Here is a 21,098-nt window from a genome sequence, read left to right as displayed (position 1 = left end):
TTATGCTACCTGCCATGCATGAGAACATGGATCACATAGCTCCCCCTACTTTTAAAGGGCAACCTCCACATCCCACAGGGGGCGCCCGTGAAGACCCTTGGGAGCATGCTCAAGGGGACGTCAACTCCGACCCCCTGTTCACCATTGAGGGACCAGTGCCCAATGCCTTGCCTCAACTCAATATCACGGCAGTCTCTTAACCCCGCCCGATGCAACCACTGCTCTTCTCTGTAGGGGGACCACCTCGGGCAGTGGAAGGAAGAGAAAAGCTCGATCTCATCGAAGAGAGATTGAGAGAAGTTGAAGGTTTCGGAGTTTATCCCTTTGCTGACATGATCGACCTATGCTTGGTGTCGGATGTCGTCATCCCCCCAAAATTCAAGGTACCTGATTTTGACAAGTACAAAGGGACAACTTTCCCCAAGAATCATTTGAAGATGTATTGACGGAAAATGGGGGCACACTCAAGGGATGAGAAGCTACTCATGCATTTCTTCCAAGACAGCTTGGCCGGAGCCGCAGTTGTTTGGTACACCAACTTGGAAGCATCGCGCATTCCCTCGTGGAAGGACTTGATTACTACCTTCATTAGGCAGTATCAATATAATACTGATATGACTCCTGATAGGACTCGATTACAAAACATGAGCAAACGGGAACACGAATCCTTCAAGGAGTACGCCCAAAGGTGGAGGGATTTGGCGGCTCAAGTGGCACCTCCCATAGTTGAAAGGGAGATGATTACTGCTGGATTTCTCCTACTGTTGCTTTTTGTTCCACTTTTTCTTCGTTCAAATATATTCAAGGGAAATCTGGTTTGCCGGAAAGCGCATCGGATCGTCAAGTATTTAAAAATTAAAACGAATGAATCCGAGTATCGAACACAGGGAACTAACATTAGCCTAAATTAAGTTCAGAAATGAAGCATTGTTGAGAGAACATGTATGATTGATAATTTCAAATAGGATTTAAACTAAACTTTTATGCTAAATCTATAAAATGCAAAGTAAGTAAAAGTGACAGGAGTAGGTAGAAATGTTGGGTCTTTCTCACAAACAAGCTGATGCATATAAATACATTTCTCTAATCAATCATGCTCTTGTGTTCTGTGTTGTAGCCTAAATTACTAAACCTCAATCCCTCGTCAGACTGAATCAATCCAAGCTTCATCCTCAGATCCCTCTTGTTGGACTAGGCCCAATTGAGACAGCCGTCTTAGGTTTAGACTAACTTAAACTAAGTTTCATCCGCAGATCCTTCTTGTAAGACTAGACTTAGCTCAAGCAACTTACGAAAGTTTAGCCTAATTTAGCCTAAGCTTCGTCTGCAAATCCCTCTTGTAAGACTAGGTCTAGACTAAACAACATTATTGTAACAGCATAATTAAAACCAAAACTTAATCCGTAGATCCCTCTTGTAAGATTAAGTTTCGATCCTGCTTCAATCAAATTTAAGGCAACAGTAGATCCCTATTGTAAGACTAAGTTACCTAACTATGCACACAAATGGATGATCAAACCAAAAGCATACAAACATTAGGCATTGAAGGAAGTATTGAACACATAAAACATAATCAATTAGATATTAGGTATTTACATCAGTTGTTCATTAGAAATCCCAAACTAGGGTGCTTAGCCAACCATTACAAAGAAACCCCAAACAATAATAATCTTACAAAACCTAGGTTTATATGCACAAGCTGCTCCTCTTGATGCTTCTAGGGCTCTTTTCCCCAAATAGGCACTATGGTGTGCTCTGGAATCTATGCCGTTTCTTCAGCCTACAATCTGTCTAAAAGTCTGTAAAAGTGTGTGTCAAAGTGTACCCTAATTCTGCACAAGACAGGCTTTAAATAGGCTTTGAATTCGCGACGTTGCGCTTAGCGCCAGTCATACGCTGAGCCTTGCTAAAGACACCTGCTGCGCTTAGCGCGCGGCCTTGATGCTGATGCTCTGCCAGATTCTCCTTCGCGAAGCTGCGCTTAGCGGTGTATGTGCACTTAGCGCAATTGTTGAGCTAAGTTCAACTGTCACTTTTTGCACTTCATGACTTAGCCTCTTTTTTACCTAAAAATGCACAAATTTCATCATTAAATCCAATGGACATATTCTAAAGATAGCCTTAACCATAAAACAAGATTTATTTACAAGATTACTCCAAAACAACCATAAATTGGGGAACTATACAAGTTTTGGAAAATAATTTCTATACAAAAAAAGTTAGTTGTATAAGGCGACTAACAATTACCATGATAGTAGACACTTTGCCGGTGTAGACTATGAGAAGTTAGTGGGCTACATGCCCTATAGCTTTGCGGATCTTGTATTCGTGGGCGAAAGGATAGAAGTGGGTCTGAAAAGGGGGAAATTTGACTATGTCTCCCCTGCCGGCACAAGCAATAGAAGGATCGGTGCAGCCGGAGCAAAAAAGAAAGGAAGGGGACACCCATGCCGTCACCTTGACACCTGCCTGGCTGAAGCCTCAGCAAACCTCGCATGGTACTCATCAGTATTCTCAAAACCACCCAAGTTTTTCGGCCTGCGCTAAAAACTCTTCTAGCTCAGCTCTCGTCCAGCCAAGGATGTCTGCACCATTGCAAAGGGACCCTACTCAGACTTCGGCTCCGGCACAACCTCGTCCCGCCAACAATGCCAATCCTGGCATGAATTCCAATATGCGAAGAAACCTTCTGGTAAAGAAGCTTTCGGAGTTTTCCCCAATCCCAATGTCATATGGGGACCTATTTTCATCACTAATCACCAACCGGTTGGTTGTGGTGACCCCTGGAAGGATTTACCAGTCTCTATTTCCAAAGTGGTACAACCCCAATGCGACCTGCGCGTATCATGGGGGAACTCCGGGGCACTCGGTCGAGCAATGCATGGCCCTCAAGCACAAGGTCCATAGCTTGATCGAGACGGGATGGTTGACGTTCCAAGAAAATGGGCCAAATGTGAAGATGAACCTGTTTGCCAACCATGGAGGATCAGATGTAAATGCAATTGAGGCGTGTAAACTGCAAAAGCCTAAGCATTTAAAGGACACAATGACCTCTAGGAGGTTTATTTTTGAAGCCCTGGAAGAGGCAGGAGTGGTTCCTCTCGGTGGGCACAAGGAGGATCCTTGCTTGATGCATCCGGGTGCATGTTCGAACCTGGCAAGTGCACCGGATCGCCCAAGTAGTATAAAATTGCTGGCCTATATTCAGTGAGTAGGTGTCTAGTATAAAATGGCTGGCCTATATTCACAAGTTCTCCGAGAGTCCGATTCCTCATGATAGTCTACCCTAGTCCTGATCAAGCATCGTCCTCAGATTCCTCTTGTTGGACTAAACTCAACCAAAATCACATTAAGACAAACATACAAACAACTAGGTTACCGTACCCTGATCCCTCGTGATAATACGATAAACTAGCCCTGTCATATCAAGTTCTAAGAATCAGACCAGTTTCCACTGTTGAATGATTCTAACAAAGCATGCATCTACGTGATCAAGGAAAAAGCACACTGAAATGACGTACTGATAGCACAGAGAACACATAAAACATCATTAAATAGATATACAAGTAATTACATCAAGTACCTACAAGGAAGAACCAACAGAGGATTTAGCTCTCCATATCTGGGAAGCTTCCTTTACAACAAAGAGAAGAGAAAGATGAAGGATTGAAGAAATACAAGTAGTGGGGATGTCTCCTCCACCTCTAGAACCTCAATCACTCACAGACTCATCTCATGCTCTCAAGATGGCTTCCTCTTCTCACTCAGTTCTCTGCCAGTCTTCTCACAGCAAAAGCTCTCAAAACTCTCTGGAACATGGACCTTTCTCTCTCTAGAAATCTCTAAACATGCAAAAGCTTTGAGAATTTCCCAAAATCCCTCTTCATTTTTTATTTCAGGCTTAAATAGGTGGCCTTGTTGGTGCTTCCGCGCTTAGCGCAACTTTGGCATGCTTAGCAAGCATTAGTGAATTCCGGCTTAGCACGCGTCTTCTCGCTCAACGGATGGACTCAAGCGGTGCACTTAGCAGGATGGTCCCTCGCTTAGCAAACATGCACAACGCATAAATTGGAGAGGAAATGATTATTAAATACACAAAATGGAAGTACTAACTATTTATTACCTATCTTTAATAAAAGTAATTACAACACTACAAAATAACCATAAATTGGAGGAGTTTGATACAATTTACATAGGTTTTAGACACAAAAGTTAGTGATCGAGGCCGTACCCGAATCAAATAAACATGAAAATGCAGTAACTAGGAAGTGATCCTAGGTCGTTTCCCAACGAGCAGTGACAAGCCAAATGTTCATAATATACTTGCAGTAACAGTAACAATGGGGGGGGGGGTTTGGTTGTTTGGTAATTAAAGAGCAGAACAAATAAAATGGAATACGAAACTACTAATATTAAAAACGGGTTGTTTCCTCTGATTCAGAAGCCACTCTCTTATCCTGGGTTATGGAGAATTCATCCCTAACAGTCAACCACTTAATCCAACCCTATTTCAATTTACTAAGCGAAAATCAACTTAGAGTTTTCAATACGTGATTAGGCACCACATACACTAGTTAGCCCTTCGTCCATTAAGCATGAATGCAAGTTAGGCTCAGAGGCAATTAATCGAACACGAAGCGTGCACTGATTAATATTCACGAAATTGGGATAACTGGTGAAGGGAAAACTGCCAGGAAACCACATTACAAACGAAACCTCAAAGAGAGTTGGGCTTCGTCCTCAAAAGGAAACAACACCAGAAAATCTAGCCTTCCATGGATTCAAACAGAAAACGCAAATGAAGCATGAAGCAGAAATGTAAATGAACAAGAACGTAAATGAACAGAAATGTAAATGAAAGTAGAAGAAGAAGCAAGAATGAACTCGTAATTAGAAGCAGAAAACGGAAATTTGCATTAAGAACGAAAACTGTAACAAGGGAACAGAAAAACGTGAAAACCTAAAACCAAAGCTCTGAATAATAAAAATAGCATAGTAGAATAGAATGCCCTGCACGAATCCCAAGGCAGCTATTTAAAAAGAGTCACTCAAAGTCACTGGGCCCTATTACAATACTCTGGCCCAAAACGAAATAAACACTGAACAACATAAAATAAAATTGCGAAATTTCCTAATTAGAAATTAACTAAGGTAAGCGCTACTTTATTTGCCCTCTTCAAGTCCACAACCAAAATCCGGATTAAGCCCAATGTTTCATTAATTCCTGAAATTAGATTAAAAACATCAAATTAGCTAAATGAGCCCAAATAATAAAACTGCCTAATTAATTGACAATTAAGACCAATCAATAATTAAAATGGTGCAAAAAGGGTTTAGAAAATAGAAGAAAATGATGGCACATCAAAACCCCCCATACTTAGCCTTTTGCACTCCTGGGCAAAATGAAACAAAGAACAAAATCCAAGGATATCAAAGGGAGACAAACAAAAACATTCACATATTTTTCAATGAACATCAAGGAATGAAAGGAATGGGTAACATCTAACATAAGGAGATCCAAAAAGTCAAGACATTCATGAAAATCATCCAAGCAACCCAGTCATGGCAAAATAGTTAATCAGCTCAAGAATGAAAAGTGATAAAGCCTCACAAGATATACACTCTATCTCTCAAGTGTCTAGGCTACTATTTACCCTCAAAGCACCCATGAAAGCAAACACCACATAAACTTGGCAAGATTCTAAAATTGACAATCAACCCATAAACACAAGCACATGAGGATCAAAAGGTCTTTTAAGGTTGTAATGGGGCCAAGGACAAGGTATGGAGAAATATGGAATAAGTGGCTAAATCCCAAAGGAATAAAGGAGCAAAGGGGAATAAGTGCATATTAAGAAAAAAATAAGAAAATAAAAAGAAGTAAAGATAAAAATTAAACATGAAGAGTAGAACCAAGAGTTTCATCATTCTTGTGCCATTTAAGATCTTATTCACTCAACTTTATTGCTTTTCTTTTTCTTTTTTTCGATTTTTTTTTTTCGATTTTTTTTTTTTTTTTTTTTTTTTTTTTTTTTTACTCTTTAGCCTTTGAGAAACAACATTTCATTCAGCATGTCCAACATTTAACCAATATACAATGTACATCAAGTATGGCCCAAAATACATCATGAAGCATAGCCAACAAAACAAGTTGTCCAATGAAACAAAAACCCCCCACACTTATTCCCAAAACAATTCCAAAGCTCCAAAATTCCTTAAGGATATGGTAATATCATGGTTTTTCACTTAAGGCTTGTAGTGAGCTTCAAAACAAGGAAAGGGAAACAAGGCTCAAAAGGGCTATCAAAGGAATTAATTCAAGGTAAGTCCATTTGGCTAGAAGCTTATAAGAACAAAATTGCCTTAATCATTTCCAAATATGCATGTGAATTAGGACGCATCAACAAGAATCAAGCCAAGGCTATTGTGCAAGCAATCAATGGGGCAAAACACACCAAATGATTATAATGATGGATGGCTCAAATTCTCACAAAGGTAAAATCATCACTTTCAAATTGAGCTTTCAAAACTATCATGACATGCAGAGAAGAATCAAGGATTTCAAGTCACAAAATGTCAAGAACTTTTATTTTCAAAACAATTACCCATTTCTTGAATATATCCTATAATTCAAAGAAAAACATGCAAAGTCGTACGTGCACACGAAATTGACCCAAAATATTAAACTGAAAATCCGACGAAACTAACAACATTAACAAATTAACACAACTAACAAATTAACAAAACCAACAAAACTAGCAAAACCAAAGAACACTCCCCCCCCATACTTAAACAACACATTGTCCTCAATGTAACACAATTAACAGATTAAAAACAATTAAATCATCAAAGAGAATCGGACAAGTGTAATAAAAGCAAAGAAGGAGATAGGAAAAGAAAAACTCCCTAAGTCATGGTGGAGGAAGAGTAGGGTGGAGTAAGGAAGTCTCTTCCACCACTACGTCCACTAAAGAAGGGTTCGTGAGGAATGGCTTAAGTCGATGTCCGTTGACCTTGAAGCTCTTGTTTGTGGAGTCGCTTTTGATCTCAACTGTACCATAAGGAAAAACATTAGTAACAACAAAAGGACCAATCCACTTAGACCTCAACTTACCACTCATGAGTCCAAGCCTAGAATTATACAATAACACTTTTTGCCCAACCACAAAGTCTTTTTTAACTATCATGCTATCATGGAACTTCTTGGTCTTTTCTTTGTAGAACTTGGCATTCTCGTAGGCTTCTAGGCGGATTTCATCTAACTCACTCAGTTGCAACTTCCTTTCCTCGCCAGCTTGATCCATAGAGAAGTTGCAAGTCTTCACTGCCCAGTATGCTTTGTGCTCAATTTCCACTGGAAGATGACATGCCTTTCCAAAGACAACCCGATAAGGAGACATTCCTATGGGTGCTTTGTAGGCAGTCCGATGTGCCTAGAGAGCATCATCAAGCCTGGTACTCCAATCTTTCCTGCTTGGCTGCACAATCTTCTCTAGAATTCTCTTGATTTCCCTGTTAGAAATTTCTGCCTGTCCATTAGTCTGGGGGTGGCATGGTGTGGATACCCTGTGTACCACCCCGTACTTTTTAAGCAGGGCATGCATTGTCCTGTTGCAAAAATGGGTTCCTTGATCAATAACAATTGCTTTAGGTACTCCAAACCTGCAAAACAGATTAGACCTGACAAAGTCTGCGACAACTTTAGCATTATTAGTTCTAGTGGGCTTGGCTTCCACCCATTTTGAAACATAATCAACTACAAGGAGAATATAAACATAACCAAAAGAGACAGGAAAAGGACCCATGAAATCTATACCCCAGACATCAAACACCTAACAGAATAGCATAGGTTGCTGAGGCATTTGTTGTCGCCATGTAAGTGTATTTCCTGCTCTCTGACACTGCTCACAAGTGCTGCAGATCTTCCACGCATCTTTAAAGATGGTGGGCCAATAAAAACCACAATCAAGCACTTTGCGAGCTGTCCTTTGAACACCTAGATGACCTCCCGGTGCGGAAGAATGACAGAACTGCAGGACTGAGTCAGTCTCATGATCTGGAATGCACCGTTTAATGACCTGATCACTGCACAATTTCCACAAGTAGGGGTCATCCCAAATAAAATGCTTAGCATCACTTTTAATCTTATCTTTTTGGGCCTTAGATGCTAAGGGAGGAAAAACAGAGGCAACTAAATAATTGACAATGTTAGCAAACCAGGGAGTAGAAAGAGAGTCAGAAATACTATACAATATATACAAACGATCATCCGGGAAATCATCCCGAATAGGTGAATCTGCATCAGAGACACGTTCGATCCGACTCAAATGATTAGCAACTAGATTTTGTGCTCCGCTCCTATCACGGATCTCCAAGTCAAACTCTTGGAGCCAGAGCATCCATCGGATCAACCTAGGCTTAGAATCAGCCTTCTTCAACAAGTACTTTAGAACTGCATGGTCAGTATAAACAATAATGTGAGTACCAAGCAAATAAGATCGAAATTTTTCAAGAGCAAAAACTATGGCTAGAAGCTCTTTCTCAATAGTAGTATAATCTGCTTGGGCAGCATCTAAAGTCCTAGAAGCATAATATATCACCCTGGGCAATTTATCAATTTTCTGAGCAAGGACAACCCCCAATGCATAATTTGATGCATCACACATAAGCTCAAAAGGGGCTGTCCAATCGGGTGCCTGGATGATGGGGGTGGTAGTCAACGCTCTTTTAAGGCAATCAAAAGCCTCTTTGCATCTGTCATTAAAGTCAAACTCCACCTCCTTTTGCAACAAGTTGGACAGTGGAAGGGCTACTTTGCTAAAATCCCTTATAAAGCGCCTGTAGAATCCTGCATGACCAAGAAAAGATCGCACCTCTCGCACACAAGAGGGGTAAGGCAATTGTGAAATAACAGAAATTTTTGCAGGATCTACTTCAATACCCTTATTGGAAATAATGTGGCCTAAAACTATACCTTGCTCAACCATAAAATGGCATTTTTCAAAATTTAGAACAAGGTTAGTTTCAATGCATCTATTCAAAACTTTTTCCAAACTATTCAAACAACCATCAAAAGAGGATCCATATACAGTGAAATCATCCATAAACACCTCTATGCAATTTTCTAAAAAATCACTGAAAATACTAATCATGCACCGCTGGAAGGTACCAGGGGCATTGCACAGGCCGAAAGGCATCCTCCTATAAGCAAAAGTGCCGAAGGGGCAGGTGAATGTGGTCTTTTCCTGATCCTCAGGAGCAATAGTAATTTGCATATAACCAGAAAAACCATCAAGGAAACAGTAGTGGGATTTACCTGCCAGGCGTTCAAGCATCTGGTCAATGAATGGCAGGGGAAAATAGTCCTTTTTGGTAACCTGGTTCAGCCTCCTATAGTCAATGCAGACTCTCCAACTGTTCTGCACCCGAGTAGGAATCAGCTCCTCCTTCTCATTTCTGATCACTGTGAGGCCAGTCTTTTTCGGGACTACCTGGACGGGACTCACCCATTGGTTGTCGGAGATAGGATAAATGATTCCAGCATGCAAAAGCTTGGTTATCTCCTACTTCACTACATCAAGAATCACCGGGTTGAGTCTTCTCTGTGGCTGTCTTACTGGTTTAGCTCCATCCTCTAAATTTATTCGATGCATACATGTGGATGGGCTAATACCAGGAATGTCCGCCAGGGTCCAGCCTATAGCCTTCTTATGCTTCTTGAGAACTGACAACAACTTCTCCTCTTGCTCATCAGCAAGGGAGGCAGATATAATCACTGGAAAACTCTTGCTATCATCCAAGTAAGCGTATTTTAAATTTGATGGCAGAGGCTTCAATTCTGGTGTGGTCGGCTGGACAGTGGTAGAAGGAGATGGTTTCTCAGCCTTTACCTCATAAAGAAAGTCAGAGGTATGTGTACTTCCTAAAACATGGTTAGTTCTATCTGACTCTATAAAATCAATCTCAAGAGGTAAAACACCACCACCAGGCATGCAATCAATATCACTCTCAGATTCACTCTCAGCATCAAATTCAGACATATGATCAAGTACAATTTCAGACTCAATGCATGAAGAGTGAGAGACATGCAGATTAGAATAAAGATCAGTCATGTATTCATCAACAACATGGTCAATTATTTCAGCACGAAATACAGAAAGATCTTCAGATGGGTATTTCATAGCATCCAGAATATTAAAATGAACAGTTATATCACCAAACTCCATGGACAGTGTGCCTGCATAAACATCTATCTTAGTTCTAGCAGTTTTCATAAAGGGTCTACCTAGAATGATGGAAACTGATCCTTGAGAAAATCCATCTTCCATATTCAAGATATAAAAATCAACAGGGAAAATCAGTTCACCAACTCTAACTAAGACATCTTCTATGAAACCAACAGGATAGGCAACACTTCTATTAGCTAAATGAATTACCACATCAGTTGACTGGAAGGGATCTAGAGATAGAGAATTAAAAATCGATAGAGGCATAACACTAACAAAGGCTCCTAAATCTAGCATGGCATTGTCAAACTTACTATTCCCTATAATACAAGGTATGCTGAATGTACCTGGATCTTTGCATTTTTAAGGAATTTGAGGAACAGATTTACCAATCAATGCGGAGACATTTCTACCCATGCTAATTCGTTCACTTCCTTTAAGCTTCCGCTTATTAGTGCATAGCTCCTTCAAGAATTTGGCATATCTTGGAATTTGCTTTATTGCATCCAACAGAGGTATGTTTACCTCTACTTTTCTAAACGTTTCCAAGATCTCTTTCTCTGCCTCTTCCATTTTTTTGTTGGAAACTGCTCTTGGAGGGAATGGAAGAGGGGGAATGTGCTGCTTCTGCAAATCAGAATTACCTGTGGAAGAAGATTCACCTGCACAGAAATTGTTAGGTAGATTTTTGTCATCACCTTTTTCTAGAATAGAGTGAAGTTTGGCAGGTTCATTTGCAGATGAGGAAGGTGTTATGGGTTGAGGTCCTTGACACTGCTTTCCCGACCTCAATGAAATGGCACTAACATTTTTGGGATTTTGGACAGCTTGAGAAGGCAGCTTGTCAGAATTCTGGGACTGTTGTTGATTCAATTGGGTAGCTAATTGTCCCATCTGATTGGTTAAGCTCTGAATGGAGGCTCTGGTCTCTTGCTGAAACTGCATGTTCTGCATAGTCATTTGCATCTGTATGGTGGTCAGCAGAGGAGCACAAACCACAAACCCTTGCGACAGGTACAGATTTCTGATTCAAGGCCAGTTGGGTTACCAAGTTGACCAACGCATCCAGTTTGCCTTCAAGCTTCTTAGTTTCAGATGATGTAGATGGGTTTGTAGCTACCTCATGCACTCCTCTAATGACTATGGCATCATTTCTGGCACTAAACTGCTGGGAGTTGGAGGCCATCTTCTCAATTAAATTTCTGGCTTCAGCAGGAGTCATGTCTCCAAGGGCTCCACCACTGGCAGCATCTATCATACTTCTCTCCATATTACTGAGTCCTTCATAAAAATATTGGAGAAGAAGCTGTTCTGAAATCTGATGGTGGGGGCAACTGGCACATAGTTTCTTAAATCTCTCCCAGTACTCATACAGGCTCTCTCCACTGAGTTGTCTAATACCTGAGATATCCTTCCTGATGGCTGTGGTCCTGGAAGTAGGGAAAATTTTTTCTAAGAATACTCTCTTAAGGTCATCCCAGCTCGTGATGGACCTTGGAGCAAGGTAATACAGCCAGTCCTTTGCCACTCCCTCTAATGAATGAGGAAAAGCCTTCAGAAATATGTGATCCTCTTGGACATCTGGGGGTTTCATGGTGGAGCAGACAATGTGAAATTCTTTCAAATGTTTGTGCGGGTCTTCACCTGCAAGGCCCTGAAACTTTGGAAGCAAATGAATCAGTCCAGTTTTAAGAACATATGGGACATCCTCATCAGGGTATTGGATGCACAAGCTTTCATAGGTGAAATCAGGTGCAGCCATTTCCCTTAGAGTCCTCTCACGAGGTGGAGGTTGTGCCATGTTCTCAGAATGTGTAAAATCAGAATGCTCAGAATCAGAATTGATGCAAGCTCCATTGGAGCTTGTAGGCCTAGGATCTTCTTCATCAATGGATTCCTTTGCTTCTTGGAGGAGAAATGGCAGCGGAATGGAGAAGGAAGAGAGAGAGGAGACGCCACTTCAAGGAGAAGATGAGTCTAGAAGAAGCTCACCACCATAGGAGGCCATGGATAAGAGCTTGGAGGAAGAAGGAGATGAATGAAGGGAGAGGAAGAGAAGAGCACGAAATTTTGTGCTCTAAATGAGCTTTGAAATCTGAATTTTAATATTCAAATGATCAAAGTTGAAAAAAATGCACACACATGACCTCTATTTATAGCCTAAGTGTCACACAAAATTGGAGGGAAATTCAAATTTCACTTGAATTTGAAATTGAATTTGTGGAGCCAAACTTTGGAGCCAAAATTTCACTAATTATGATTAGTGAATTTTAGTTATGGTTCAGCCCACTAATCCAAGATCAATTCCAAGATTCTCCACTAAGTGTGCTTAGGTGTCATGAGGCATGAAAAGCATGAAGGACATGCACAAAGTGTGACTATATGATGTGGCAATGGGGTGTAGTAAGCAAATGCTCACCTCCCCCTCTAAAATTTAATTGGATTGGGCTTCTACCAATTCAATTAAATTTATTTCCAACCACACACATCAAATATCCACTTAGTGCATGTGAAATTACAAAACTACCCCTAATACAAAAACTAGTCTAGGTGCCCTAAAATACAAGGGCTGAAAAATCCTATATTTCTAGGGTATCCTACCTACATTATGGAGCCCTAAATACAAGACCCAAAAATAATGAAACCTTAATCTAATATTTACAAAGATAAGCGGGCTCGTACTTAGCCCATGGGCCCGAAATCTACCCTAAGGCTCATAAGAACCCTAGGGCCTTCTCTTGCATCTCTGGCCCAATCTACTTGGAGTTTTTCTATCCAATGCCCTTGCGGAGTAGGATTGCATCATTCCCTCCCCCTTGAAAAGGATTTGACCTCAAATCATGAGGTTCTTGATACTCTGGGCTCCTTCCCTTAACACCTGTAAAAAGGACAAAAACATATGTATTAGTGGTGTTTAGTATGTTGAAGTAAGGTAAGGTCTGAAAACTCATTTCCTGGGCATCTTCCCATGAAGGAACATGGTTCCTCACCAACTCAATGAGTGGTGCTACAAGTATAGAAAAATATGGGGCAAACCTTTTGTAAAAGTTTGTTAAGTCTTGGAAGCCCCAAATTTTTCTTACACTTGGTGGAGCGGGCCACTCAGGAATGACCTTTATTCTCTTAGGGTTCATGGGAACCCTTTGATCACAATTTAAAAAATTAAGAAAAGGAAAGCAATAGAACATACCTTTTTCTGTATTTTCATGTTGATTATTCCTACCAAAAAGTATGACAAACCTAAGGTGTCCCATATGAGTGCCTAAGTTTGTATTGAAACTAAAAATAAGAACAAACCTACCTAATGAGTCCCTATGTGCACAAATCATGAAGATGTTGGGTGCATGAGTAATTTTACAAAAGAGTGTTGCACCACCCAAAGCATTCATCACACCACCTATTTTAGGGATTTGGTGCCTAATAATACCTATTTTGGGCACCAACAAAGCACAAGGATTTAATCTCTTGAGAACCAAACCCTCATCCAACAACTCCTTTACTTGAGGAATAAACTCAAGCCTAAGAGATGTGGCAATGCTAACAAGTGTCTTTTTACAAAGGAGAAAATGTGGAGGTTGTCTAAGAAGGGAAATTTCTTTAATATTTGTCTTTATTTTAAAATGTCTTTCCTTCTTAGCTAACCTCTTGGAGGAGACACTTACCTCCTTACACTCCTCCTTAACCATTAAAGGTTGTCCTTCTTCTTGGGGGTAGATCTCTTCACTAGATTCTTCCCCTTTTGCTTCTTCACTTTTACTAGAGGAAGGTGAAGTAGTAGCCTCATCTTGGCTACTATAAATGTCTTGGCCCCTCATAATCATGGTTTTCTTGGTGGGGCATTGAGAAGTAATGTGTCCTCTTCCAAGACATTTAAAGCACTTCATGGAGCTAGTCTTCTCTTGCATACTAGCCTTAAGGGGTTGCTTTTCTATTGTCTTCCCCTTATCATCTTTGGGCTTAGAAGGTCTCACCCCTAAGATTCCTTGACCTTGGTCTTTCTTTGGATAAGAGTGAGAGCCATAAGATTTTGAAGTAGACTTCCTTTTAAGTTGTTGCTCTACCCTTATTTCCCAATCTAAATTGGCCTCTACATTGTCCTTCCCATGGAAGTATGGGAGTTTAATGTTAACCTCTTGAGGCTTTCTTTCATTTTCTCTCCTATGGGAGTGAGGTCTAAGATGTGACCTATGCCTTCCTTCATAATAGTCACGAAGTTCTTCACTTAGGCTCTTGCAAGAGTTATGACTACTATAGGAGACATGTTTTTCTCTTTTCATTTCTTTCATTATTTTTCTTCTTTCTTCCTCTCTTATTTTCTTTCTTTCATCTTGACTTATTTCTTCCACTCTTTTTTTACCTTTTTCTTTTCTCTCTTGTTTTTCTTTCCACAACTTAAGGGATCTCAACTCATCTAATATCTTATACAAGGGGTCCTTAGGAGTAGAACCCTCACCATTAACACTAGATGAAGAATGAAGACTCATGTTGGTTCCTAAGTTATGGTTCTTTCTTGTTGGGGGTTTGAAAAAAAGGTAAAAGAAACTATGGTTGAAACTAGCCAAAATAAACACTAAAAAAAGGTGTGAAAGATAAGGTAAAAACTAATTGGTAAAAGGAAAGCTATCTAGGCGGTTTGACAATGGAGGGTAAAGGAAATAAGCTATGAAAGTAAGCAAGAAATTAAAGTGCAAGAAATGCAAACTAGGCGGATCCTAAGAGTGTTTGGATGACCTCATTTAAGGTTCCCAACAAAACACTCACTATCCTAAGGGAAAATTGCCTAAAATTATTACACACAAATGGAAGTAGGGTGACCTAGCGGAGGCTCCCAACTTACTTCCAATGAAAGGCCTTTTTGTTACAAAATTTGAAAGCAAAGCAAATTGCCAATTACAAAATTACAAAGAAAAAAGTCCTCAATTGTGGTGGCTATTCTCTCTTTAGTGTTTCACTCAATTTGGAGTGCTTCTTAGTCCAATAGCTCTTAAGGTGGTTGGTCCCTTGCTTCTTGACTCAAATTCTTCAAGATATGGCACCAATCCTCCTTTCCAATTCCCTATATGGCAACTCACAAGCAAGGAAACAAAGAGACAAGCAATAACCAAAGACAAAAAAAATGAAATGAAAGCTAAACCAATAGAGTTTTAACAAGACAAATTTCCAAGGATTATTCAACAATTAAAGCAATGGAAAGCACAAAAAAGCAAGCTAGGACTCAAAGAGAAACCTAGAATGGCTCTAGAGTAGAGTAGAAAAACTAAAAAAAAAAAGACTCAAGAAACCTCTAGTTTTGGCACTTGTTTTCACAATAATTTTCAATTGAAATTTCAGAACTAGGATTGGTATAAAATAGGCACCAATTATAGAACAAATTTTGAGCCAAAACAACAAGCACACTTTCCTTTCACTTTTTTTTTTCCTGGACACTGATTTTTCTGCCAACTTGTGAGATTTTTCTTTATTTTTCCTTTAATCCAAATCGCTTGGTTCTTTTTTTATAATTTTGGTCCAGATGTCTAAAAAATTCAGTAAAAGTTTCAGCTCAAAAAACGTAGTGACCAATTCCCAGTAATTTATACACTTTTGTATGTTCAAGCTGCCTGCACCAGCGATTTCAACCTAGAAATCAAGAGTAGTGTTTATGTTGCTTAAGGCTTGGATAGTTACAATTTGTGTTTGCTTATGCTCAATTATCTTGAATAACACAATTCAAGAGAGCTTAAGACTTATTTGATTCACAAATCCAGCCACAACTCAACACCACATCTCAACTTCATCATAGGCATCATGTAGGAATCTTAGAAAACAAAAAAGAGTTCAACAACAAGACTACTTCTAGGAATTGATTTAGAACATGTTATGAACTAAATAACATGCATGAATTAGACTCAAAATTCAAAAGATAGGCTAAGAATGACAAGAATACATGAAAAAATGTATCTAGAATTCAAAAAACAAAATAAAAATTCAACACAAACTTAGAGCATAATGTGACAATTACTATGACTAAACATGACTCTAAGACAACATGGATTAAGTGATTTACACTTAGATTTTTGTGTTTTTTTTTTCTAATCAATATTTTGGAACAAAATTTAGATCTAAAGGTTCAGCACAAGAATATTATGAATGAAAAATGATAGAACCTAAAATCAACACAAAAACAAGATTCAAGAGTAGATCTACAAATTTTGAACCATAGAAATGCAAGAACAAGTGTAGATCTAAGATTTAATCGGTTTAATTTTTTTTGAATCTACTCTAAACAGCACCAAACCACAAGACAATGGAGGATATACATGGAGAATAAGATGAATAACAAGGAATTAAAGAGAATTCACCGAACAAAAAGATAGAGGAAGCAAAAGAACATCACCTAGATGAAGATGCTCTTGATACCACATGATGCAAGCTCCATTGGAGCTTGTAGGCCTAGGATCTTCTTCATCAATGGATTCCTTTGCTTCTTGGAGGAGAAATGGCAGCGGAATGGAGAAGGAAGAGAGAGAGGAGACGCCACTTCAAGGAGAAGATGAGTCTAGAAGAAGCTCACCACCATAGGAGGCCATGGATAAGAGCTTGGAGGAAGAAGGAGATGAATGAAGGGAGAGGAAGAGAAGAGCACGAAATTTTGTGCTCTAAATGAGCTTTGAAATCTGAATTTTAATATTCAAATGATCAAAGTTGAAAAAAATGCACACACATGACCTCTATTTATAGCCTAAGTGTCACACAAAATTGGAGGGAAATTCAAATTTCACTTGAATTTGAAATTGAATTTGTGGAGCCAAACTTTGGAGCCAAAATTTCACTAATTATGATTAGTGAATTTTAGTTATGGTTCAGCCCACTAATCCAAGATCAATTCCAAGATTCTCCACTAAGTGTGCTTAGGTGTCATGAGGCATGAAAAGCATGAAGGACATGCACAAAGTGTGACTATATGATGTGGCAATGGGGTGTAGTAAGCAAATGCTCACCTCCCCCTCTAAAATTTAATTGGATTGGGCTTCTACCAATTCAATTAAATTTATTTCCAACCACACACATCAAATATCCACTTAGTGCATGTGAAATTACAAAACTACCCCTAATACAAAAACTAGTCTAGGTGCCCTAAAATACAAGGGCTGAAAAATCCTATATTTCTAGGGTATCCTACCTACATTATGGAGCCCTAAATACAAGACCCAAAAATAATGAAACCTTAATCTAATATTTACAAAGATAAGCGGGCTCGTACTTAGCCCATGGGCCCGAAATCTACCCTAAGGCTCATAAGAACCCTAGGGCCTTCTCTTGCATCTCTGGCCCAATCTACTTGGAGTTTTTCTATCCAATGCCCTTGCGGAGTAGGATTGCATCAAGAATGCTCAAAATTATAATGCTCAAGATCAGGATGTTCAAAATCACCAATAACAGAATGCACAGATTCACCAGTTATGGAATGCTCAGAATGATCAAAAGGTATAAAATGATGCCTAACTAATCTATGAAATGTCCTATCTATCTCAGGATCAAAGGGTTGTAAGTCAGATGGATTGCCTCTAGTCATACACTACATTCAGCATGCACACAACTAGTTGCCTTGTCATGTAAATAAAGGTGTAGGTTTGAACTATAGCTACCCTCAAATGATATCCAAATGACTTGAAATTTTGTGAGCAACCTTATAAAATGATGAGAAGATAGCACAAAAAATTTCAGTCAAAAATTCAAAGTCTAACTATGAAAGCTAAAATTGGTAGGTTAAGAAAAATAAGTGAATAAAACTTGAAAAAAAAATAAAAAAACTTTTGACAGAATCGGTTTTTTTGGATGATGGAGACCTCAACCAGCCTACGGCAGGCTGCCATGGTGTAGGAAATTTTTTTCTACCCCAAATGCATATATAATAATTGCGATTCTGATAACCAGAGCAAAAGTTATGGCCGTTTGAAGTTTTGACAAACACAAAATTTGCTAGTTTTTTGGAACTTTCAAATCTGACCAAACTAAAGGCTCTAGCTATTTTTCCCACAAAATATAGATTAAAAGAAGTTACCACAAAAAAATTCAGCCAAAAATAACAACTCTAGTTACTAAAACAAAAAATCTCAAATAGTTCAGCATGGGTGGTCGCTAAAATCTGTCTCTACTTGATTTCTACTACTACTCTGTTTTGCCGCAAGCTGATTTCTACTACTACTCTGTTTTCAAGCACAATCTTCACAACAAAACACCCAAGATTGAAATAGGGGAAACGCTTAATGGGAAAACTGAAACAGAACACACATTAAACAAAATACCAGGACACTAAACAACACTAACACACATACTAACACAATACTAACAATTAAACATAAAACACGAAAGGATTAAACACACAACACTAGCTAGCTATTATGAACCTTTGGACACTGCTCCCCGGCAACGGCGCCAAATTTGATCGAGGCCGTACCCGAATCAAATAAACATGAAAATGCAGTAACTAGGAAGTGATCCTAGGTCGTTTCCCAACGAGCAGTGACAAGCCAAATGTTCATAATATACTTGCAGTAACAGTAACGAGTGGGGGGGGGGGTTTGGTTGTTTGGTAATTAAAGAGCAGAACAAATAAAATGGAATACGAAACTACTAATATTAAAAACGGGTTGTTTCCTCTGATTCAGAAGCCACTCTCTTATCCTGGGTTATGGAGAATTCGTCCCTAACAGTCAACCACTTAATCCAACCCTATTTCAATTTACTAAGCGAAAATCAACTTAGGGTTTTCAATACGTGATTAGGCACCACATACACCAGTTAGCCATTCGTCCATTAAGCATGAACGCAAGTTAGGCTCAGAGGCAATTAATCGAACACGAAGCGTGCACTGATTAATATTCACGAAATTGGGATAACTGGTGAAGGGAAAACTGCCAGGAAATCACATTACAAACGAAACCTCAAAGAGAGTTGGGCTTCGTCCTCAAAAGGAAACAACACCAGAAAATCTAGCCTTCCATGGATTCAAACAGAAAACGCAAATGAAGCATGAAGCAGAAACGTAAATGAACAAGAACGTAAATGAACAGAAACGTAAATGAACAGAAACGTAAATGAAAGTTGAAGAAGAAGCAAGAATGAACTCGTAATTAGAAGCAGAAAACGGAAATTTGCATTAAGAACGAAAACTGTAACAAGGGAACAGAAAAACGTGAAAACCTAAAACCAAAGCTCTGAATAATGAAAATAGCATAGCAGAATAGAATGCCCTGCACGAATCCCAAGGCAGCTATTTAAAAAGAGTCACTCAAAGTCACTGGGCCCTATTACAATACTCTGGCCCAAAACGAAATAAACACTGAACAACATAAAATAAAATTGAGAAATTTCCTAATTAGAAATTAACTAAGGTAAGCGCTGCTTTATTTGCCCTCTTCAAGTCCACAACCAAAATCCGGATTAAGCCCAATGTTTCATTAATTCCTGAAATTAGATTAAAAACATCAAATTAGCTAAATGAGCCCAAATAATAAAACTGCCTAATTAATTGACAATTAAGACCAATCAATAATTAAAATGGTGCAAAAAGGGTTTAGAAAATAGAAGAAAATGATGGCACATCAGTTAGTCGTATTCATCAACTAACAACTCCCCCAAATTTACAGTTTTTCTTGTCCTCAAGCAAATAAAGAACAGCTCACTGGTCCCCAAGTGATAATAACATGCAGTGACTATGTACAAAGGTGTATGCAACAAAAATTATTGATTGCATAATAAAAGAATGATGCAAAATGCTTTCATCACTTGTCTATCACAAAGCTTGCAGTTATTCAAAGAGAAGAATAAAATGTAGCCTGTACAATTAGATGAAGTTAGGCATAAGACAGATATCAAGGAAAGCAGCTTAAACCATAGTCTCACGGCTTCTGTTTCACTCAAGCACAAGTGTTTAAGCTATTCATCAATAACAACTAGCAAGAGGTCCAATCTTTGAACTTCATCTCAAGCCATAAAGTCAGAAATGCATAAATAGAATCAGAAGGACTTTTACATGTTTGTAGTGAGGCTTGGCTACAAAAATAATTGGTTTTTCTAGGATTCAAAGGCTTAGATTCTAAGAGAGCACACATCCTAAACTTATCCAAGTAATCTTTTCATACTAGCCTTTTACTTTAATTTGTCTTTGACCTTATTACAACAACACACATTTTCGTTGATTTTTCTTTTTTTTTCATTTTTTTAATACAAAACTTATTTGTTGTGTCTGCTGATGCTTTACCTTTTACTTTTCATCCCAATCAATTCCCTCAAATTTGGGGTAATTTTCCTTGAACTATCTGCTCTCCTAGAATCTAAACAAGGTATCTGGAGATATTCATTCAAGTTCAGGGTTCAATTTTGAAAATGTAATTTAGCTCACAAAGGGTGCAAAGGATACAATTATAATTCAAGGTAAGCTTTTTGGTCAATTGACTTGTATATACACAATCATGGCCTTCATCATGTCCTCATTCATACATTTCATTCTAAAATTCAGAGATTGATGCAAAGACTATTACTCAAAGCTAGTCGTTCACTCATAGTTTAAGATCACACTCTCACCGATTATTGTTCAAGCTTTTCTTTCTCAATCAACCTATCTACTGACTAACAATTCTAATAGCAAGTTCACATTTTTGTTCTTTCTTTGTCTAACATACATACTTGCTCAAACTCATGAAAAGAAACACAAACTCCATTACAATCATGCATTCAATCAATTCATAACACCAATTTTCACAAAAAGATAAAAGTGTTTCACTGCAATATCATCAAAGTCAAGTTAAACTATTCCATATGCTTCAAAACAAGTATACTAGCTAATCACAGAAAGTATAAGAATATAATTATAAATGGAAACCAAAA

At 38.7% G+C, this 21,098-nt stretch overlaps 1 non-coding gene across 1 annotated transcript; it reads left to right on the top strand.

Moving 5' to 3' along the window:
- Nucleotides 1-11,542: 11,542 nt before the first annotated feature.
- On the top strand, nt 11,543-11,649 carry LOC114385604. The gene has a single exon (XR_003660969.1). It is a non-coding gene; the product is annotated as a small nucleolar RNA R71 (small nucleolar RNA).
- Nucleotides 11,650-21,098: the final 9,449 nt, after the last annotated feature.

This window comes from Glycine soja, chromosome 14 (genome assembly GCF_004193775.1).
Source record: "Glycine soja cultivar W05 chromosome 14, ASM419377v2, whole genome shotgun sequence".
Lineage (NCBI taxonomy): Eukaryota > Viridiplantae > Streptophyta > Magnoliopsida > Fabales > Fabaceae > Glycine > Glycine soja.
The sequence above is the reverse complement of the archived record's forward strand: the minus strand, read 5'-3'. Positions and strand labels throughout refer to the sequence as shown.